At 36.2% G+C, this 16,508-nt stretch overlaps 1 protein-coding gene across 2 annotated transcripts in view; it reads left to right on the forward strand.

Annotated features, from left to right (window-relative positions):
• The window catches only part of gabrb2b (gamma-aminobutyric acid type A receptor subunit beta2b), a gene marked incomplete at its 3' end in the record, with an annotated part of 134,104 nt that overhangs the window by 30,174 nt on the left and 87,422 nt on the right, over positions 1–16,508 (forward strand). The window lies entirely within an intron of this gene.

Genomic DNA, 16,508 nt, shown 5'->3' on the forward strand with positions numbered 1-16,508 from the left:
CTCATGCAACCCATTTGAATTCTACGGAGAATTATTTGCAAGCACTATGGAGGAATAGATGGCCTCTAAACAGCAATGATAAGGGAATGACAAATTCTCCTTGGAAAAGCTTGTGTTTTGAAGTAGCTTCTGATCTCTGAGCATGTCTGAGGCTCAGACTAAGGTTAGTGAGACATTTTTAGTTGTAGTTCCAAGAGAATTTTAAGATGAATAAAAAACATTTCCACATTGATAATGAAGTATATCATATTCCAATATTTAAACATGTACTTTACTTAAATTGTGGTTCTACCACATATAGGCCTACATTTACTTACGTTTGCATAGACATTAAAACATACTACTAAAATGTAAATCATTTGGTTACACTTTAGAATAATGGTCTGTCATTGATAGTTAAATATGCATGGAGATTAATTATATGTTTTACTCTGAACATGGCCATAAAATGCATCACTAACTAAAGCAGCAAAGAACGGGCCCTCGCACCGGTGCCACTGCAACCTGGTGGCACTACATCGTGTGTACACCTGACATGAGCGGCGTGATGTGACGTGACAAAAGCAAATATAAACCATTATAATTAGTGATACTGTCTACACTGGATGGGGCGTAACATGACAAATTTCCGAAGGTAAACTGATGCCCTGTTTTATTTATTTGCAGTGGTTGTTTTTTCTCGCCTGGTGTGGTCAGCTTGCAGCGGACACGGTGTTAGGATTTTCAATATAGCAATATGCATTCAAATGGGTAAATACTGGAGGATTATATCAAAGTCATTTATACGTGACTCAGTTGCTGCTACCAGCTGGTGGCGCAATAACTATAACTGAATATTGGCATGTAGATGTCTTTAGGCCTGGACTCTTATCAAACATGTAAAGTTTGAGGCCGATTGGACATTGCATTTTTTAATTAAAACATCTCCCCATTTCATGGCATGCTTTAACACTTAGCTAAGTGTTGCTAACATGGTGTAACATGTTTTAGCATGTTTAACACTTTCTGGCATATTTTAATATGATGAAAGGAGTGCATGACAATGTTAAACATGTCACGTTCTGTTGCCAGTAGGTGGTGTGAACTCAAAATCTTTGCAATTTATCATAGCAAAGGACTGACCAAATATGATGTTGATCTGAATAAAACTCTAGGAGGAGTTTGTTAAAGTATGTGGCTTTGAAATGGCAAAATTGGCACAAAAATTGCAGTGAAAATTTCAAAATGGCTGACTTACTGTTGGTTTTAGGGGTTAGCAGTAAGATACTTTTTTGTAGGTATTAGGATGTTACATGTGCCTACCGAATTTTGTATAAATGTTCGTGAAACGTAGTGCAGTGACATGTTGTAGGTGCATTTTGCCACACTAAATTCTGAAACCCATACCAGATACACAGTAAAAAAGTATATGTGTTATTTAACATCATTAATTATTTTAGGTTTTCATAATATTCTGAATTTGCATTTTAATGCTTTTATTAATTTTGAGGAATACTGAGTCTATTTTGTGCTAGTGAGATGAGGAAATGCATGCTCACCTTTAGTCTAGAACTACTATAATCATCGTCACAAAAGAGGTGTCAGTTAATAAACTTGCATTACTTATTTGAAAAAGTAGCTCCGATATTTTGTTGTAAATTTGAAAGTAATGCATAACTTGTTACTTTAAATAAAGTAATCTGATTACGTAGCTCTTGTTACATGTAATTATTTAACCCCAACACTGACAAGGGACCATTATTCTAAAGTTTTATATATTTTTTAACATTTCATTCTGTTTGGTGTAGGCTACTTCTGATTCCAAATTGTTTTTCATTTTATCAGGATAACATTTTCAGGTACTCAGTACCTTACGCAACACTATTGTATACTGCCAGAGAGTACAATATCTGTTAAAGGCACACTATGCAAGATTTGTACCTTAATATAACAGCTTCGAAATCATTTAGATGGTAAACAAACTCGTTGTAGGGAAAATCATCCCGATAGCAAAGCGGGGTGGACGCCGCTGGAAAAACCAGCAATGCAAGTTTGAGAGTTGGCGCCCCGACAAATCTCGCGAGAATCATGACTTGCTTTATGGCACGACGTCATATATATCAACAACATATGAAGCAGCCTCTATGGAAGACACTAGCACGCATTTCAGATGTGAATCATGGCAGAGTCGGGGTCTCTAGGGGTCGCTGTTTGAGAAAAAAAACAGGCATGCAGTGAACAGCACATTCCAGGGCCCAGGTTTTTTTTTGCCGAGGCCCCTCTCTGAGTGCAACAGTGGAGAAACGTTTGCTACATTTTGATTGGATGTTGGTGGACTAGCACAAACAAATGTCCAATGCCATCAGAAAAGGATGTTAGGACAACTGACAGATATCTATTAGAGGGCAATTAAAAGGACCCTAGTAACAGGAATTCTTATTGGTCGACATGCAGTTTCTGCCCTTCACCCTATTTAGACTAATTCCTAATGTTTAGGCCCATACCGCCATAGCAATTCATTAGAAGCCTTTTGGATGCAGCCTTTTGGATGAAACAAAGAGAGGCCACAAGGATCCATCTAGATGCATTCATACATATGTTTGAAAACCTTCAAATTGAAGTAACCTATTACACATCCATTTCATACTTGGAGAAATACAACCCCAGAAAAGTTGAAAATGTTTCAAAATGCAATAAAATCAATAATCTGTGAATAATCTGTGAATAATCAAAAATCAAAAACATTTTTCCAATGTTTTCACTGACCATATATATATATATATATATATATATATATATATATATACACACACTACTGGTCAAAAGTTTTAGATTGGTAAGATTTTTTTATGTTTTTAAAAGAAGTCTCTTCTGCTCACCAAGGCTGCATTTATTTGATAAAAAACATTAAAAAAAATAAAAATAAAAAAACTGTATTATAAGTTGTGTACAATTTTTTCAAAATTCTTTGATGAATAGAAAGTTCAAAAGAACAGCATTTATTTAAAATAGAATATTTTCTAACATTATAAATGTCTTTACTGTATCTTTTGATCAGTTTAACTCATCCTTGATGAATAAAAGTATTGATTTATTGTATTTCTTTCCCCCAAAAATAAAATTAAAATTCTTACTGACCCCAAACTTTTGAACGGTAGTGTTTAATGTTACAAAAGCTTTCCATTTCAGATAAATGCTGTTCTTTTGAACTTTCTATTCATCATTACCCTGGTAATCCAGAGTTCTCGTGAGAGCACAAGTTGAATTTGCTCAGTGAGTTACTCTGGTGTCGAATAATGATGCTCATATGCCCCTCGATCTGAGCTGCACCAATCACATCGGGTTATCTGATATAGGCGAGCTAAACAGAAGACGACAGCGCTGTGACGTCGAAGTCAATAGTAAACATTGCAAGATGGCTATGGATGATTACCAGTTGTTTGAAACGGCTTTGGCCGCTACAATGAACGAGTTAGACTTGGCTTTTTATCTAAAAGAGGAACAGAAGACGCCGCTCGAATCGTTCCTTTGCAAGAAGGACGTTTTTGCTGTTTCGCCAACCGGATACGGTAAGAGTATAATCAGAGAATGTCTAATAAGGTTATTTATTGCGTGCAGCAAGATTTTCAAATGCACGCTTGGTGCCGCCCCTCGAGCTGGCCGATTTTCATTAGTCGACGCCAGACCATTAATCTTTTAGATTTAGGTCTGGATTTCTGTGATGATGTTTCTTGAGCATCAAATCATCATATTAGAATGATTTCTGAAGGATCATGTGACACTGAAGACTGGAGTAATGATGCTGAAAATTCAGCTTTGATCACAGGAATACATTACACTTAATATATTCTCATAGAAAGCAGCTGTTTTAAATAAATTGTAATAATATTTCACAATATAACTGTTTTTGTTTGTATTTTTAATCAAATAAATACAGCCTTGGTGAGCAGAAGATACTTCTTTTAAAAACATAAAAAATCTTACCGATCTAAAACTTTTGACCGGTGGTGTATATGGGTGATTCTTAGACTATGGGCACTTTTATGTACTTTGGTCATATTTTTAAAAATACATACAATTTTGGACAAAATCCTCTTTCTTTTTCAAACTAACAATAAAACCTCCTTAAAAACTTTTTACTACCTTTCTATTATGATTTCTTCATACTTTTCAACCTCTTTATAGGTGTCAAAATCACTGTTTTCTCCTTGTCGCACACCCAGACTTCAACAATGAAAATACAGTTTAAAAGTATGACTTATCTGGTAACTATTAATATACTTAAATTAAGCACTAGTAAAATAATTAAAATACATTATAGTATTTAATGTGAGACCACCATCAATATTACTTTTTATACAAAATATAGCTGTCGCACAGTATTGGTGTCATTTCCACCACAACACTGTAATGTCCCTTTAAAAAGTTTGTGTGAAAGATTGTTTAGGTGGTTTCTATGGAAATGTTCAGAGACCTCAGAGCACATGTTGGACATGGAGGCAATTTTAAATTTTCATCAAGAACAAATAAGAAAAATCAAGGTAAATATTGCTTGATCAGTTAATATATTTATTCTACGTCATTTCCAAACATGCTGTTTCCTTCAAGGGTGTTTTTAAAAAGTTACAAATTTTAAGTTAAATAGGAGTATTTTACATACATGAAATGCTAAGTATTAATTCAAAGCTAATCAGTGCAGCTATCTTCCATTTTTTCACAAAAAAACTACAGAAATGTCATTTCCACCACAGTCATTTCCACCACACTGCCCTCTGTGGTGGAAATGACAGCATGTGGTGGAAACATGCTGTAACTTCAAAGGGTGTTTTTAAAAAGTAAAAAAAAAAAAATAAGTTAAATAAGAATAATTTGCATGCATGAAATGCTGAGTATTAATTCAAAGCGGATCAGTGAAGCTATCTTCCCTTTTTTCACAAAAAACTACAGAAATGTCATTTCCACCACACTGCCCTCTGTGGTGGAAATGACAGCATGTGATGGAATATATATATATATACAAAAAAAAAAAAAAAAATTTGGCAGAATAAAAGTGAAAAGATTATAGAATATCTGAGTTAAACTGTTTTGAAACAGTCCACAATAAGTAGGTCAATTATCGTGATTGGGTATAAAAGGAGCATCTCAGTCTTTGCCAGCAAAAATGGGTCATGACTCACCACTTTGTGCCAAATATCATGAGAGAATTATCAAACAATTCAAAAATCACATTTCTCAATGCAAGATTACAAAGAATTTAGGTCTTTCACCATCTAACATGTACATAATATTGTGGAACGACTTAGGGAATCCAGAAAAAAATCTCAGGCTGTGTAAGGCAAGGCAGGAAACTTCTGTTGAATGTGCGTCACCTTCGAGCCCTCAGATGGCTTTGCATGAGAAACCGTCATGCTTCTGTGTTAAAAATAGCCACATGGGCTCGGGAGTACTTTGGAAAATCATTGTCACTTAACAGTATGCCGCTGCATCAAGAAATCTCTGTTACGCAAGAAGAAAGCTATACACCATACAGAGATGCTGCCGAGTTCTCTGGGCCCGAGCTGATTTTAGATGATCCAAAAGGCAGTGGAAATGTGTGCTGTGGTCAGATGAGTCCACGTTTTCATTTGTTTTTGTGAAAAACGGATAACAAGTTCTCAACCATCCAGACTTTCATCAGCGGCTGATGCAAAAGCAAACATCTGTCATGGTATGGGAGTGCATCAGTGCAGACAGCAATGGTGAATTGCAAATGTGTGAAGGTGTCATTGACGTGGAGATTGGGATTGTATAGATACTTACAATACCATCAATATGACAACTTTCCTGGGAAGCAAGACAATGCCAGGAACTCATTCTGCATGTGCTACAACAGAGTGGTTTCGTAGATACTCTACACTGTAAGTGTGGATGTGCCTGACTTCCTGCAGCGTTTCACAAAAGCATCGCAAGTCTAAGTTGATCATAGAACTATTGCCATCAATAGTCTACGGTTTACGTAGCTCACAATGCTTTTGAAAAATGCAGCCGAGATCTGTCTCCCATAGAAAATGTATAGCCCATCATGAAAAAGAGAATAAGATAATGATGAGCACGGGCGATTTGAGAAGCTGTCTTGTATCAGGCAAGATTGGGCAAAAATTCCACTGGCAAAACTGCAATAATTAGTCTCCTCATTTCCTGAACAATTAAGCTTTATTTGATTTTGGTGTAGGAGCCATCAAAATAGAAATGTGTTTATTTTTACAAAATACAATTAAGTTCAGTGAAAACTTTAACAAAAGTACAAAGAAAAGATTTCCAGTTAAATAAAGGTTAAAGAGAATTAACAAACCACAGATTCTGATGCATTTTACAAAATGTGGTAATTCTCAATGACAGCTATTTGTAATGCATAATCTTACACAATTCAGCTGCTCATGTACAAATTAATGCATGCATGATATTTTCCCATCATATTTAGACTCTATGTGTTCAGAACATTGCCAAAGGCATTCTGGTGGTGGTCTGAAGGTGATGATACACTGGGCAACTTTTTGAGCAATGTTGCTGAGCAATGTTGCCGTCAATGGGCAACCAGGAGAGACACAGGGCTCACGACCAATCTAAAGTTTTGTAGCATCTGAACCAATCAGACACACACAAATTATTCATTATATTTAATGAGTCTTCAGCTTGTGAGGCAGCAACAGATACAACCACGTTCTGAGCCTAAAGCCGTGGTCACACTAGACTTTGAGCATGCAAAATTTCTTTGGACACTGCAACGGTCGTGATGTGATGTCATGCTATGAAGTGTCTTCTTTATAAACATGAATTCAACATATAACAAATAGTATAATACACTTAAAATGGGGGGGGGAAAGTACAATCTACTCGACTTTACTGCAAAAATATAATTCTTTTAATTTATCCAAGAGGTCACGCTTGATAATAGTAAGAGGCACTAAAAGTTCCCTTTCAAGGGAACTTGCGCTGCGTCGTCAGTTTACGACACTATGGGAACGTCTCTTCGTGATTTTGTCTTGAAGCACTTGTGAAATCAGTCCAATGGTGATGGACGTCACTACAAGGAAGGAATAAACCACACCAAAGGATCTCCACACCGAAGAAGAAACCATACTCATAAGGTGGAGCAGACTTTGCGAGCTATCTCTCCCCGATTCAGCATCGTCGGTAACCTCTGTTTCCTGAAGAGGGAGCGAGATGATGAGCCACCCCGTCATACTTCCAGCGCGCCTGTGAGCAACTTCAGCAGATCAGAAGCTGACATTGATTGGTTCAGGGGTGATTTATTCCTTCCTGGTCGTGACTTTACCCGCCTATGATATTCTGTTACACCATTGGACTCATTTCACACATGCTTCAAGATGCAATTGCCTTGCCTTGCCTTACCTTGCCTTTCAATCATGCAGAGGCATTCCCATAGTGTCGTAAAGTTACAGCGCAGCATCTCGTTCACTCTTCAGGGAACCGAGGTTACAGTCGTAACCGAGGCATTGTGCAATATCTCATAAATCCTTCAGATTGGGCAGATGACAAACTTGTTCTTCACTGCCATGGTGAAATTCCTGGCTGGAACCCCGTAATCAAAGAAGGGAATTTGACACTCTCACACTCACCGGGACATGTGTCCAAAACATATTTGGAGCCACGTGTGAGAACCCCTACATGACTGGTTATGTGAGGTAAAGTTAAACTGCTACAGGTAGAATATTAGCCCTATTTATATCAGGTGTTAGTCTGACTTCCTATTTTTCACTTTGAAGTAGAAAATTTTGCATGTGATACAAAATGCTCCAGAAGCTTTGATGATCTCATAGATAACACATATACTCTATGTAAACCAGTAATTTGTATTAATTGTTAAATACTGTCATAATTAACAAATTTCTTGAATATGAATGACTATATGTAAGCTACAATCGAAGACTACTTTTTGGCCCAGGAGAATGCACGGTCTGTATTTGTTTTCCTTACCAGCATCAAAGTTAGAATACAAAAAAGAAAAAGAAAAAAGACCCTGCTAATAACTGCCAGGGCATCTCATTAGGACTGTGATTTTCCACAGAATGTTTAAATGATGATCTAATGCAACGGAGGCAGATGCTTGGATAGCTTGTACCTTAATAGGCTAATTTTACCACAAATACTTTTAGTAATGGTTGTGATGAAATGGTAATGACACAAACAATTCAGAAAAGCCTTTTGGTTACTGCAAGCAGTGCATCATAATGGGATATTACGGTATGATTAAACATTAGTTTTGATCCAATTGCCACCTGACTAATGGTGAACTGCTCTAAATATGTATACACAGTTTGTCAGTTTTGGTAAATTTAACATTTTATTTTAGGAATCTGTGATGATTTCACATCCTCATAAATATATACGGCTCGATCCTCTTTTGTTAAACCGATAGAAGTTAGGAATTGTATCCGTGCCTGTGTTTATTTTAGCAGATTAATAGTAGTCGCATATGAGTGAGAAATAAAGCTCTCCGTTGATCTGTTCACACACTCCTGATGGCACACACTTTCATTTGTTCTCACATTTTTCAGATCTTAAATGTGTTTTTGAGTGGGATAAGATACAAAGGTGTCACAGTTAGTAAGAATTGCTTCTCCTGCTTTAGCACCCAGTTTTGAACAATGAACAATTATAACACTACATTTCACTAAACCATTGATTATTGAAAAAAACATCCTAAAGGCCAATATCCAAATCACCACCTTCTACTCATCTAGAAGAAATGAGAAATAACACAACCCTATGAAACTTAGGAGAATGCAAGTGTTTGCATCAGCAGTTATGTTAGCGCCAAAAAAAAACCCTAAGGACACTTAATAATTTAGTCCTACAAGCACAGTTAAGGGAGCTAACTGAAGAAGGGTAGAGAGAGGAGGGCAAAAATGCAGGCATAGAGAGCTTTATGCACTAATGCCTTAGTGTCAGTCTGTTGTCACTCACTCACTCACTCACTGACTCACTCACTCACTCACTCACTCACTCACTCACTCACTCACTCACTCACTCACTCACTCACTCTCAATCATTGCCTACCTTAATTACAGTAAATACACCACATTATAACATCCCTCAAACATGTGTAATTTCTTCTGTGTTAATCTGTGCAAGTTCACAGTAGCTACCATTCCTTTGAACCTCAGGATTTTGTATGGTGCATCATTGTATCATTAAATAATAACATTCTTTTTAACTGCAAAATGGTATGGTTGAAGGGGAGAACTTAATATTAATAAAATATTTAAGAAGAGCTTATTGCACACATACACACAACCTTTGAAGCATCAAATGTTGTACTGAGTGCGTAAAGTATGCCAGCCTCTTTTGCCAGTTTATTTGTTAATTGGCGGATACAATAACAGACTTATTTAGTGACTTAACACTGTTCCGCTTTCTGCACTTTAGCAAACAAGAGAAAAACCGGACATCGATGTTATAATTTACATATGAGTAATAATAGCCTGAAGTGTTTTATTTGTGGGTGTTTATAGCCAAGGGCCATTTTAAGCAGTGTGTGTGTGTGTGTGTTTTTTTTTTTTTTTTTATAGAAACATTATGTTTAAAGATTACATTTTAAAGGAATAATTCAACCAAAACTGAAACCTCTGCCATAATGTACTCACCCTTGTGTTGTTTATTATTTTATGACCTTGTTTATTGCATTACACATAAAATAACAGATTTGATTGAAGAATGTTACATTTGCATGTACAATATATAACAGGCAGTCAAGCTTTAAAACGTTTTAAAAAAATGCTTTTTTGGTGTTTACAGTGGGGATTGGTTGGTTAGCTGGTTAGGTGGTTCTGGCAACGAGACCATAACAATATGTTATTAATAGATGTTAATAGATAATGGTAATAGAAAAGCACAGTACTCTGTGCATACAAGCACTGACATAAGTTTAGTTTCAATTGAAATGTGAAAAATATATGTATTTTTCTTTTGTAAGTATTTTCATTACCTAATATACTGTATGTCATGAACTAACAATGTTAACCAATTTAAAGTGTTAGTTCACCCAAAAATGAAAATTCTGTCATTAATTACTCTCCCTCATGTCGTTCCAAAACCGTAAGACTTTCGTTCATCTTCAGAACACAAATGAAGATCTTCTTGATGAAATCCGAAATGAAAAACAGCTACGCAACTACCACTTTCAAGCCCCACAAAGTAGTAAGACATCATTAAAGTAATCCATAAGATTCCAGTAGTTTAACCTCAAATGTATGGAGCGGCCTGAGTGCTTTGTTTGCAAAATATTAATCTCCAACATGCGTTCACACACCATATGTCTGCTCTCGGGTCAATAAAACACCCATGCACCTAGGGTTGCCACCCGTCCCGGTTTTCCAGGGATTGTTCTCTTTTTTGAGCGACAGTCCCGGAAAATTTATATTCTTTCCCGGGACATGAATTGTCCCGTTTTTTTTTTTAAATGTACTTCTAAAGTAGAATTTCCTGGTTTCAAACCGTTTCCTTCTGTTACTGCAGAGCTGCCACGCGCAATTAACCCTTCTCAGGCACAGAAAAATCGCGAAGCAAAGAGGACACGGAGACCGACAGACTAGACAGAGCAGGTTACTTATGACATTTAAACAAGTAATAAAAACTCAGTGAGTGTTTTAGCGCAATTTTCTCACCTCACGGGATCACAACACTAAGAGATAGTAAATCTTTTCCTGGATTTTTTTTTGTGCGTTCCCGAGATTAGACCTTCCTTAACATAATGCCGAAAACCCGAAGTCTCTAGGTGGTCTGGTTGAGGAGTAGATAGAAGTGCAAGATTGGTGTGCACAGACGCACAGAACAGAAATAATGAGTTAACAAGCACAATTTTGTCCGGTGGAAAATTGCGCTAAAAAAATCTCAGCTCTCAGATTCTGTCAATTTTATTACGAAATTCAAACAATAAACACCGTTTTGGCGTTTGTAAATGTGACGTGAAAGATCCCTAGCGGCACGTGAACTGATCGCCTCTAGCTAATAGTAAATAAACACGAATGAACAATGTTAAAATAAAACGTACAACTTACCGAAATTCATCCATAATATCGATCAATCAGTGTTTTTCAACCGCGGAAAGGGTCAATAAAACAGCTGGAGAACAATTGTCACATAACATTTACCTCAGGAAAGCCATTTGATGACCATAATAGGCTATAGCACGTTAGTTAGCTAGAAAAAAAGAGCTATAGAGAGTATTTTGCTAAACATAGGCTACTATATTACATATTTATTATATTTACTTATCATTAAATAAAGTTGTTATTATAATAAAAAAATGCATTATATTTAATTTGTTAAATAAAGTTATTTTTGACCTTAAATAATTTTACCAGCTGATAAGGTTCTCTGTATGTTTACAGCATTAAGTGAAACCCCCCCCCCCCCCCCAACAACAACAGAAAAAAAATCTGAGTGTCCCGGTTTTTCACAAATCAAAGGTGGCAACCCTACATGCGCCGTGGCACTCTCGTGAACCAGAGTTGGAGATTAATATTTTTTAAATAAAGTGGTAATTTAATTTTTTTTTTTCGCTTCAAAAAATTGAGGTTAAACCACTGGAGTCACATGGGTTACATTAATGATGTCTTTACAACCTTTCTGCGGCTTGAAAGTGGTATTTGTGTAAGCTGTCAATGGAGGGACAGATCTTCATTCATGCTCCGAAGATGAACCAAAGTCTTATGGGTTTGGAACAACACGAGGGTGAGTAATTAATTACATAATTTTCATTTTTGGGTGAACTAACCCTCCAAGTCATTACAATCTGTCAATGCATCATCATCTCATGCAGACCCTGCCGGTGCAGTTCACTCCTATAGAGGTGGGATATTGCCTCCTCAGGGGTGTCCTTGACCAAGGGTGTTTTGTGTGTGTGTGTGTGTGTGCACATACCCCACCCTTAAACGTGTACCATTTCCACTGAAGCAATGAGCCCTGAACAAATGTGCTTTCATCAAAAACAACACACACACGCACACAGACAGAAATCATATCCATTATTTTGTCCAATTCTGTCATCCAATTTTTTTTTTTTTTTTTTTTACAAAATGGATCAATATCGATCCATGGACGTGAAGAGGGTTCTGTTATATCTCATTTTCATCAATAGATGAAGCTGGAGGAAAGGTGGACAGCATAATAATGGCTCCCAAGGACGACAGCTCGTCCAGGCAACAGCAGGGCCCAGAAATCGCCCACAGCGACATGTAGAACGCCCGCTGCTCTGAGCGCATGGTCATGAATACATCAACACACATATTCCCTCATACCTGACACCCACTACATATAATAATAGACTGCACAGGGCGTGCATGCAAAAGACATTAGTGGATGCTTCACACAGGCACAGAATGTAATAGAAAAAGAATAGACATTATTTACTTCTAACTTTAGTCATTCATATAGGGCGAGGTGCCGTTGGACACAAAAGCTGTTTTCCCAGTGTAGTAACTGACAATAAAATGCAACATAAATTCACAAAAATAATCAATATAATCCAAATCTTTAGAATCCATACAGTTGTGAACAGAGCCAAATTCAAGCCTTTATTCAGAGATCTTCATCTCCATTCTCAGCAGCAACCATAAATAAAATCCCAGCAAATAAATGCCGCCTCAAAAAGCTTTACGACACGTTTTACAGCAGTGATATCAAACTTCATGCTTCTTCATCACAGGTTTGACATGTGCTTAAATGATAAATGCGCGCCTTCAAGAAGTGAACATTTTTACTGATTAATAGCTCAAATTCTGCTCACAAAACTATTATATACCGCCAGAGAGAACTGCAACGGCAACACATTGTCATTTGGACTACTTTTGGTACCGTTTTTGACATTTTTTCATTTAATTAATAAATTATTTCAATTACACTCGTCTGTCGGTTATGTTTTTCTTTATAGCTGTACATATTTTTTAAGAAATGGCTATGGGTAGGTTTAGAGGTAAGAGTGGGATTAGCATTTTAATTGTCATTTTCCTACACATTTCTGTCCATTACGTTTTATATATTCTTTTTATTTTCTCTATGAAATGGTCATGTTTGGGTTTGGGGGTAGGGTTAAGGGATCTAAAATTGATATTTAAAATGTACAAATGACAATTATACAAATATCATCTGTAAATAAAATATATATATATATATATATATATATATATATATATATTATAGTTTATGTTTCTTCCGCTGTAAAGACATAATAATGTTTACATTTAAATGTTGTCAACACGTTTGTATTGTACATTTCAGTATTGTTAAAACAATGAGACCAGGCTGGCACATGACATGGTAATTAGTTCCCTCATTTTAGCTAAATCATTGCTTATTTTTTCCTCGCTTAGCCTCCAAGTAACCATATAACCACTGGTAAAGCACTCTGTTCTTAACGTTCAATCCAAAATGGCTCTCACTTAAAATGCTTATATGCAATCCAAAGCATTGAGAATGTCTGTATAACTCATTGCGAACCTAACATAAAACATAGATGTCATAAAAAAAAAAAAAAAAAAAATGAGGATGGATTCATAAAATTGAGGGCACAAATTGATTAAAAATGTCATGATTTAAACTGGAGAGAGCAAGTAAGTAAAATGTGTCCACAATTTAACTAAAATTAAATCATTAATTCATCTCATTTTAGTGAGATCCAACCCCCAATTCCTTCCGCCCGATAGATAAATTCAGATTTTATTTGCATGAAACATGCATCAGAAAAACAGCTGATCAGCCTTACGCATCACAATGGCTTTGTATGTCTTTTTTCTCACTTCAGAGACATAACATTTGTGAAATGCACAGGGGAAACATATGGCATTTCATTATAGAGCCAAGGCATAGTGTGTACAATCTGCTCAAAGAGTGTCTAAATCATGTGGCGGCCAGCTACATCTTTATCTACAGGGACACACTCCACAGAACTGCACAGAGATCTAGTTTATATTCCTTCCCTCTTCTAGTGCTGATACAGCTCTGATTGTATGTGTTTTGAGTTTGATGCTCCATTCGATTGAGCTGCTGTGTCTTCAAAAATATCTAGGGTAAATCTCAGCTGGTGTGTGAACATCTGTTTTTTTATTTTTCATGAGTTTAATTTAAGGGGACAGGGATATTAAACATTTCCAAAACAAGCTCAAAGGGAGTTACCAGGTTGGTGATCAGAGAATTTTAGAAATGCATGTTTTGTCCATCATTAGAAAGGCTGCATCTGTTCAGTTGGTGCATCACATTATGTTTTCATCAACTTATTAAGTTTCCTTTAGCGCTGTGGGCTCTTAGCTTGTTCTGTCATTTGGCCAAAATTTCATGTTAAAAAAGATTAAGTTCTTCACATAGGCTATTTCAGACAGTACTGGCTATGACTAGAGGACAAATGCTAGACTTAGACACTCTTCTTCGCTCCTCATATACATAAAACATTAGCCTTTATATATTTAGTGTTTCCTGAGTAAACGCTGTACTTATTCAAAGAACCAGGGGTTCTTTATTCATACTTCGCTTTATACATCTGAGATGATGTGCCAGACCTTCTAACAATATCTGGATTAAGTTGTCTGTGCGTTCTTGTGTTCTTTGGAAAGGGCAGATCTATTGATGCTCTAAACCATGATCAGCAATGCAGAGATTGGCTGGCGGCAAGACAGGAACATAATGACATCACATTAACAAAGGACATCAAACACCTGATGAAAAAAAAATGACACATTTCTGGACCTTTATGGGGAAACAGAAAGAAGATTTTTCTCTTAGCACAGACTTAGCACTTAGCGAACTGATTCTGCTGCTACTGATGTTTAATAAATAGAAGCCTTGGGAACAAAAAAGGGGGAAAAAAAACTTAGCAGAGAAGATTAGAGGCTTCACACTTTTCTCAGTAGTCATCAAGATGCTATCATGTCTTCCCCTGGTCAATGCACACAAATAAACAAAAAAACCTCCCTCAGAGAAAAGACACAGTGTGACAGAAGCGAGAATAACAGTCATTTACATCACAGCCGCTCTGAGCTTCCAGTGGCTTTCATATTCTGGCCCTTCCAATTCACAGAGCACTGCCATGAAATAGAGAAGCTACTTCAAATGTTGATGAGAGAGAAGGATAAAAAAGCATTTGCAGAGTTTACCCTGCCCTGCTTTAATTCTAAAACTACAAAGGAAATAATGCCTGTAGGCCGATTTCTATTGATTAATATGCAAGGACCAAATGCATCTAAAATCGAGTCCCACAGATTCGTTATATTTTAAAGCATTACAAACACAAGAACTGAACACTGAAAAAAATCCCCCCAGGTCAGCTGGTTCTGAGACTTCTTAACCTGACTAACTCTAACCAGTCTCAGACCAGCTCTGTTTCTCACCCAATACACACATGCGTGTATATAATAAAAAGGCTGTGTGAAATTGTGACTATTGTGAACTTGCTGGTCCATTGAACTTGCCGATTATTGGCATTTTCACATAGATTGGGACTGTCTGTGAAAAAAAAAAATAGATCAAAGAATTATTCTAAAAGGAACTCTCTATTGTACCCCACTTTTGTTTATTGGATCTTGTTTACCCTTAAAAAAAGAAGTATACTTCAAGTTAATTTTATTAAGTATACTTAGGTAAAGTATATTTTAGGTATACTTTATGTAGTAAGTATACTAATATCAATGTAATAGTAGTAAACTTGTGCACTATTTCAAAACTGCTTGATTGGCCCACTTTTTAGTGAATAAAAAAAATATTTAAGTATACTATAAGAGTAACAGTAGTAAACTTTAAGTGTACAACTAGTTCACAACTGCGTTTCTCATTTGTACAACAACTCTACAGTACTAGAAGTGAACTAGTAGTTTACATTTTTTTGTTTATGAAAGAACACTTTGAAGTGTACCTGAGTAAACTACTAATTTAGTAGTTTCATCCTGTTTAAGTAGTTTCACTGCATAAACTTGTAAGTTTACTTTAACCGAACATAACACACTTATTTTTGCACTTTATATGCTACTATGTTCCTATTTAGGTATTATTTTTAGACTTGAAATATAACTTTAACTGTACTTTAACTCTTTCCATTTTAAAAACATTCTAGCTCCATGCATCTTTTTTTATCAACACTTGAATGTGGGTAAGTTTCATAAAAAATAAAAATAAAAAAAGCTACATTTTAAACAAAAAGCTGGGAAAACTGTCAAAGACTAAGTCCGGATTCAGAATGATGATCAAAACATATATGGAGTAAATAACATCCGTCAACACCCCCCAAAGCTTCACAGTCGGGTTCATGGGTTTGACATTTCATTTGGTAACATTAGGGAGTTTTGATTTACAGTATATGCTGTTTAATGTTTGATGATCACGTTATTTTACATTTGTGCAAGCAATCTTCTATCACTTGCATCTGCTTCTTCTTCACCTGTGTTTTGATCTGGAGATTCGGTACTAAAAAGATGCATAATAGCGCCCCCTACTGTATAACAGTGAAAACATGGATAGCCGAAAAATTCTGTCAGATTTGA

The sequence above is a fragment of the Scardinius erythrophthalmus genome (assembly GCF_964197995.2).
Source record: "Scardinius erythrophthalmus genome assembly, chromosome: 17".
NCBI lineage: Eukaryota > Metazoa > Chordata > Actinopteri > Cypriniformes > Leuciscidae > Scardinius > Scardinius erythrophthalmus.